General features: G+C 32.9%; 1 non-coding gene across 1 annotated transcript; it reads right to left on the bottom strand.

Annotated features, from left to right (window-relative positions):
- Nucleotides 1-2,398: 2,398 nt before the first annotated feature.
- On the bottom strand, nt 2,399-2,499 carry LOC149003245 (U6 spliceosomal RNA). Its single transcript, XR_016170461.1, has one exon. It is a non-coding gene; the product is annotated as a U6 spliceosomal RNA (small nuclear RNA).
- Between the last annotated feature and the right edge of the window lie 4,167 nt (nt 2,500-6,666).

Here is a 6,666-nt window from a genome sequence, read left to right as displayed (position 1 = left end):
GGTGAGAAAAAGTTTTAAAAAAATAAAAATTTTCATAAAATCTCAAATTGTGGCTTGTTTGACTTATTGGGTATGAGAAAAGTCGACAGATAAACTTTATTAATTTAAGAAAATTTATTTGCTTAGGTGACATTAGTTTTTTCACCCATCTCTTTTCAAATCTCAAAAAAGTGAGATCGATATTTAATTTTCTTGTAATAAATAGTATTCAATTTGTCTTCACAAACTATTTAAAATTCTCATGATAGTAAAAATAAAATAAAAATTCAACCAATTAGATTTAGGTTATTTTGACATTTATTATTCAATTATGTGACATAAATTTCTTTTTTTGATAGAATCATGTGAGATGATGAGTAGACTGGGGTTATCTTTGTTTCACCCTAGACCTTTTGATGAACGGGCATCCTACTTTCTAACTATATAATGTGAAATATGTTAAAACAATTACAACCATTTACGGATTTATCCCCCAAAAAGAGAGAAACATATCTAGTTTATACCTGATATTAAAGTATCAATATACGATCTAATTGGCTCTTTAATTTTTCCATTTAAGATCCACCGTAATGGGATTCCAACAATCATGTATCATAATATATTATAGGATTTTTTTCTTGTGACTGAAATTTATTTGAACCAATCAACTTATGTGCATCTCAATTACATTTTTAAAAGATAATTTTATATATTATCTATACAGAGAACTTCACCCCTGGTCACAAAAGAATTTAAACTAATAAGTGCTTGAAATTTTGAAAATTCAATGTTAGGTAATAACCAATAGAATGCCAAAGCTAAAAATAGAAGAAACGACAAACCCTAGCAAAAATGTCCAGAAGTGGACAAATTCTTGCATGTTCCTGGAAGTTGCAGCCTCTAGAAGGTTACAAACACAAATGCACCCTAAATGAAAATTTCTTTAATTTCAAATTCTTCCCTCTCTGGTTGGTTTTCTCACTTTTCTGTCAAATTAGCACATTGTTAACAATACTGAATGAAAAGGTTTTATTGATTTATTATAACTTCTTTTTAAGTTTTGGTAGGTAGAAGATGGATGGAATTGCCAAAAACACAAGAAGGTGAAAACTTATTTGAATAATTACTTATCTGGAAAAATGTTAAAAAGAAAGAAATTGCTTGAATGTGCGTAATTAATGCGCAACACCTACAGCGAACGGTTGATTTATTTGCAGCATAGTGCTGCGCATTAATTGCACAACACTGAAATTGAGCCTTAAAAAGAACTTACCTGGTCTAAGACAATGCTCACATGTATTTTCATTATTCACTGACACAAACACTGATATCTTTCTAGAAGAAGAAAACATGTATTTGCTCCCAAAAGGAGAAAACCAGATTGGTACTGATGATCCCAGCTGTCCAATAATCAAAGTGACAAACTAGCTAACAAGAGTCATCTAGCAGTAGAACCCATTGGTACTAAAAACATGGGTTCCACCAAATTTAAATAAGCAGTGGTAACCACTGAGAGCTTTCAAAGTATAATCATTTGAGAAGGTTATACGTACCACTGCAAAAAGGACTTTGCTTCAGTGCTGCACATTTACTGAGCTGCCATTGGTGAGGACCACTTTTGGTGAATCTCAACCACAAGTTTTGGTTTTTTATTTTTTTGAACTACACCACTGAAACAAAAAAAAGAAAAAAGAAAAAGCAAAACGGGTGGTCGAGATTGAATCTCGATCACCACTTTAGATCTAGACCGTAGGCAGCTCTCAGTGATGATGCGCATTAATTGCACAGCACTGAAGCAAAATTATTGCAAAAATCTAGCATAGAACTATTAACTGAAGATGAATCTATATATCCAATGGAGTTAACAAGTTTCTTTGAGTTCTTTAGTATTCCCTCATGTGCATTATGTGCATTATGTTCATATGTGTTCTTTTCTGCTAAGAAAAGGAATTAATACCATGTCAGAGGAGACATACTCTAAGCTGTGTGGTTGCTTTCAGTACTGAAAAATGCTAACTTAAAGGTTCAATTCGAACCTCTCTAAAGCTGTTCTTGCTTTTGGGTTTGTAGCTAATTGCATATATAAGAGATCACAGAAGAGAAAAGATATGTATATGATCTCCTTCCATATTATTGTACTCAAGAATGAAAAGCCAGATTCCCAAAGCTACAACTATGAGTATTGCTCAGTACTGCACGTAAGGAACCAGTAGAGCATTCCCCATGCATCTTGTAGCTAGAAAAAAAATCACCTGAAAAATAATCTCATACTTGAAACACAAGTGGTTCTGGACCATTTCTTAGAAGAGTTACTATGGGCAAGAAATTCATTGCTTGGTCATGTAGATCTGTATTTTCATACATAGACTATTGGATTCATATGACTAGATAGGATTTCTTTCTCAATAATTGATTAGACAAAGGTATGTCTTAGATTCTCAATTTGTGTGTTATCCTTGAGCATGGGCATGCTAGTCTTCTCCATTTCATTCCAATTTTATCGTATGTCTCTGAAGAAACACATATCGTATTCAATAATAATAATATACAATCATTTTCTTGGGCAAGGTGTCTTTCTTTGAAATGTAGGTTAGGGTTTCGTAAGACTTTAATAGAACTCATCGTTAAAAACTAGCCATTAAGAAAAATATATTAGAATTATGCAATTTCATACTAATTAATTTTAGTTCAGATAGAGCCGCTAAGACATGATTTTTCTTTGTTTTCATAATAACATGCTACTCTATGTGGATAGAGAGAAACTCAACAGTTTGAAACTATAATGAACCAAATCCAAATGACATTTACCATAACGGATTTAAAAGTAAGACCATCACAAAACGAGGAAACCATAGGGGATCAACTATTAGAGAATGATGGCCACAATATTTGTTAATGTGTGATTTCAAAATACTTGTGCTTACCAACTCTACCGTGTGCAAGGGTGTCTAATGAACATCTGAAATGCATCGACTGGAGTGTGGGACTTTTTTGGGATAATAATATTCAGTTCTTTACCAAAGGAAGGCTACAGAATCGATCATTATTGGAGGTGTATGTGTTGGGCATCCTACAAGGAATCAAATTTGGAGTAGACAATAGAGTGTAGATTAAGGAAATCTAGTGAGGTGAAGACGGAATTAATTCCAATCTAAAAGGAAAGCATGATCATATTTGGCCTCTAAAATTGGTCCCTAGTTAGACAAAAATCAACTCAAACAATGGTTTTTGAAAGCAAGCTTGGTGAATGCTAATTGTAATTCCTCTTTTTAATATCTATAATATCTTTCTTTTTCTCATTAAAAAAGAAAAAAAAGAAAAAAGAAAAATGTTTTAAAAATCTAAGTCTTCATTAGTGGGTTACTCATTAGATCCGATATGAGAATTATAAGCATTTTCACCTTCCGTGTAATACTGCATTGGATATGAGTAGTCAAATGTGGGGACTACTTGGGTGGAGCTAATCTTAATTAAAAGCTAACCATTATCTAAGAAAAGAGTGTTTAAGAAGTCTCAACATCATAAAAGAAACACTAATGAATCAAGTAAACAAAGTAATGCATAAGAAACTCCATCATCAATGGAAAAAAAAATACAACTTAGTTTTGCTTTTCCTCTTTTCCAATTACACTTTCTTTCTTTAGTGTCGTGTTGATTCTATTGACCCTTTTAACAAGGCCAACATGTTTTCTTGCCATTTAAGCTTGGAAGTTGCTTAATGCTCCCATTAATGAAGATTCCCTATGGCCTCATATTCTCTTTCCCAAGTGGGTAGCAAAAGAGAGATTTTCTTAGCTAGCTTGAGAATGATATGCTCTGGTATCAAATTCAAAGCTCAATTAATGTTGTAGCTAGGGACCATCTTAGACTAATTAGCTCCTCTTAAGTGACCTAACAAAGGATGTAAATGAAGGTAGAAGGAAGTTCTTCTGGTTCTAAATATTAGTTTAACACAAAAGAAAAATCTTGGGTTGACCTCAGAATGGCATCAATGTTTACTAATCTCGAGATCCTCTATTATTATTTAATGAAGAAAGAGTCTTCATGACCTCATAAGCAAACTGTTTCTGTTCTAATATTAATTTCTCTTTGAGACTTTTTGCGCACCCTTGCATACTCCATTTGGTAAGAGAAACCTGTTTATGTTATTTACATCCCTGGTGTGAAAGGCATGTAAGAGACTGTTGTACAAAGTGGACTCCATGTCACAAAAGAATCTGATCTCTTCTTCACGTATATAAGGACCCATGAAATTCATAATGCATGACCAAATCAATCACTCTCTTTCTCTTCTTTTTTCTTTCTCTCTCTCTCTCTCTCACAAGTTGAGGGGAATGTTGTCTGGTTCGAAACCATTCATATGATCAGAAAGCACATATAAACATCAAACTGAATGATTTCGGACCAGGCTTCATTCCCCTCAACAAGAAGATCTTGATGATTGATCGATCACTGATGAGTTCAACAGAGCTAGACGGAATGATTTGCCGGAGAAGATGAAGATGATGAAGATTGAAGAAGAAGAACAAAGGAGAGGTTCTTCTCAAATGGGTATACCTGAGTTAAGTCTACCATTCTCTTTTCTTTGTTCTCACCAAATGTGTTTGACAAATTAATAGTGTTTGTTAAGTGTGAACACAAGACAGTTAAATGAAGGTTTATTCTTTCTATCTTGGATCTTTTCTCTTTTCAGGTGTTTGTTTATCTGCTGGGAAAATTACCCAGCTGGGTTTTTGCTTGCAGCTTTCACTTTAGTCTTTGCATAAGAGGATATGTTCTAATTGATTGACAGGATCTAGCCATTAAAGGTGAGCTTTGAATTCACATTTTCTATTTTTCTCTTTTTCTTCTACCTTAAGACTGTAATGATAACTTCTCCTTTGTCCATGTATTTCTACCAAACCTTTTTCTGTCTTTGTGGGTCAGATCCACACATGCATGAAGAAACAAAAATTGATAGATACTTATTTTCCTGTAATTGTCAAAGATGTGAGTTTGGGAACTTTACAGAGAGAGAGACCATGTTACCACAGTAGAAATACATGATATGGAGAAAGAAAGAAAATGGGAAGAATGTACTTGTAGGTATGATAAGACATTGGAAAGATGAAAATTAGAAATATCTAAAGAACAAAAATGGTGGGTCACCTACCAGACTCGTGTCTGATTCCTTGTTACCTAAGTTGTATCCACTTTTCCATGCATCAATCTGAAATAATAGCTGTAGTGTTAGGTTTGCCTTTTAAAAGATAAGAATGGGATTTTGTGGTCTTGACTCTTCAGCTGTGGGGTATAGTGTTTTGTATTATGTAGGTTTTGTATAATTGGGGTTCATTCATCTATGGAAAACACAGTACAGAGAGTGTGGGGGTATAGTGTTTTGTATTATGTAGGTTTTGTATAATTGGGGTTCATTTATTATATATATTATATATTTATTTTTACCACAGCGGATGAGAGAAGGGGAGAAGGTGTGGAAGGATCGAGGTTCGAATGTAAAATTTTCTTAGTCTTACTACCTCAAATGAAGGCTAGGAGCAGCACGTCCATGTATAATTTGATATAAAGGTTTATAAGTATTTGAACATATTTGAGAAGTCATAAATGATAAATTTATCCAAGTTCCTCAAAACTGGTATTCAAAATCAGGGTTTCATTGATTCAATTCCCATTTCTTAAACCCTAAAGGGTTAAATAATCAATTAACTAGTCAGAAGAATTTTTAAGAGTTGCGTCATAATATGAGGTCAAGAATTTGAATTTTCTCGATACTAGGGACAAAACACTGTCTTATATCTAAATTATATATATAAATTATCCCTGAGGATGTAGTAAGATATGTATAAGTTAGTCCGAGTCAACTTGAAGTTTCAAAAAACTACTCTTACTAGTTATTAGAACTTTTTATTACGCGTAATATATCTTTGAAGTGATGCTTCTTGCATCAAAGAGTCAAAAAGAAGGCATGGCATAAAAGTGAGAAAAAAAGATATGGAATAAATGTAAATGACAAAAAGCAATACCCCAAGAGTCAATTAAAGACTTCCATTTAAATTTTTTACTTTCTTTCCAGAAAGTGATTAATTAAAGAGAGATAAGATAGAATTCCTTCTCACAATAATAAATGGGTTAATTCGTATTATTTTTGACTTCACCATGGAGGGTCATCACACGGCATTGCAATTTGCAAATGTAGAGTTACCCCCACCTATTAAAACATCATCTCTTCTTTAATTAATCCTCACTTTATTTAATATAAAAAGACTTATATAGAGCATGATTGGTCATTCATGATATATAATATTCACTGAAATAGTAATCAAAAACTATATACTTTCCATAATTATTATAATCTTATTGGAGTTGATATCATTTCAAAATGTGGAACTGTTCAATAATTCAATCTTTTTGTTTTTTTCTTTGGATCTACTTATTCATGATGGCCAACCACGATGGATGGAGAATTTATTCGCTCATGGGTTTTGATGCCTGTAGATTAATGGAATAAAAAATTATCTGAAATTCAATAATTAGGAGTATTGGAATATCTGTCTTAATAGGGGTATATTCGTCATTTTCTGTTCAAGTGGTTTACTACTTTACTTGTAGTTTGTTTCCATTTAGAGGGGCATTTCTGTTATTTCTAGTGTTGCATATATGAACTCCAGTTTTGGGTTTCATAATAAG

The sequence above is a fragment of the Hakea prostrata genome, chromosome 10 (assembly GCF_041222555.1).
Source record: "Hakea prostrata isolate BN-2017 chromosome 10, UWA_Hpros_2, whole genome shotgun sequence".
Lineage (NCBI taxonomy): Eukaryota > Viridiplantae > Streptophyta > Magnoliopsida > Proteales > Proteaceae > Hakea > Hakea prostrata.
This window is presented reverse-complemented; position numbering and strand designations above follow the sequence as displayed.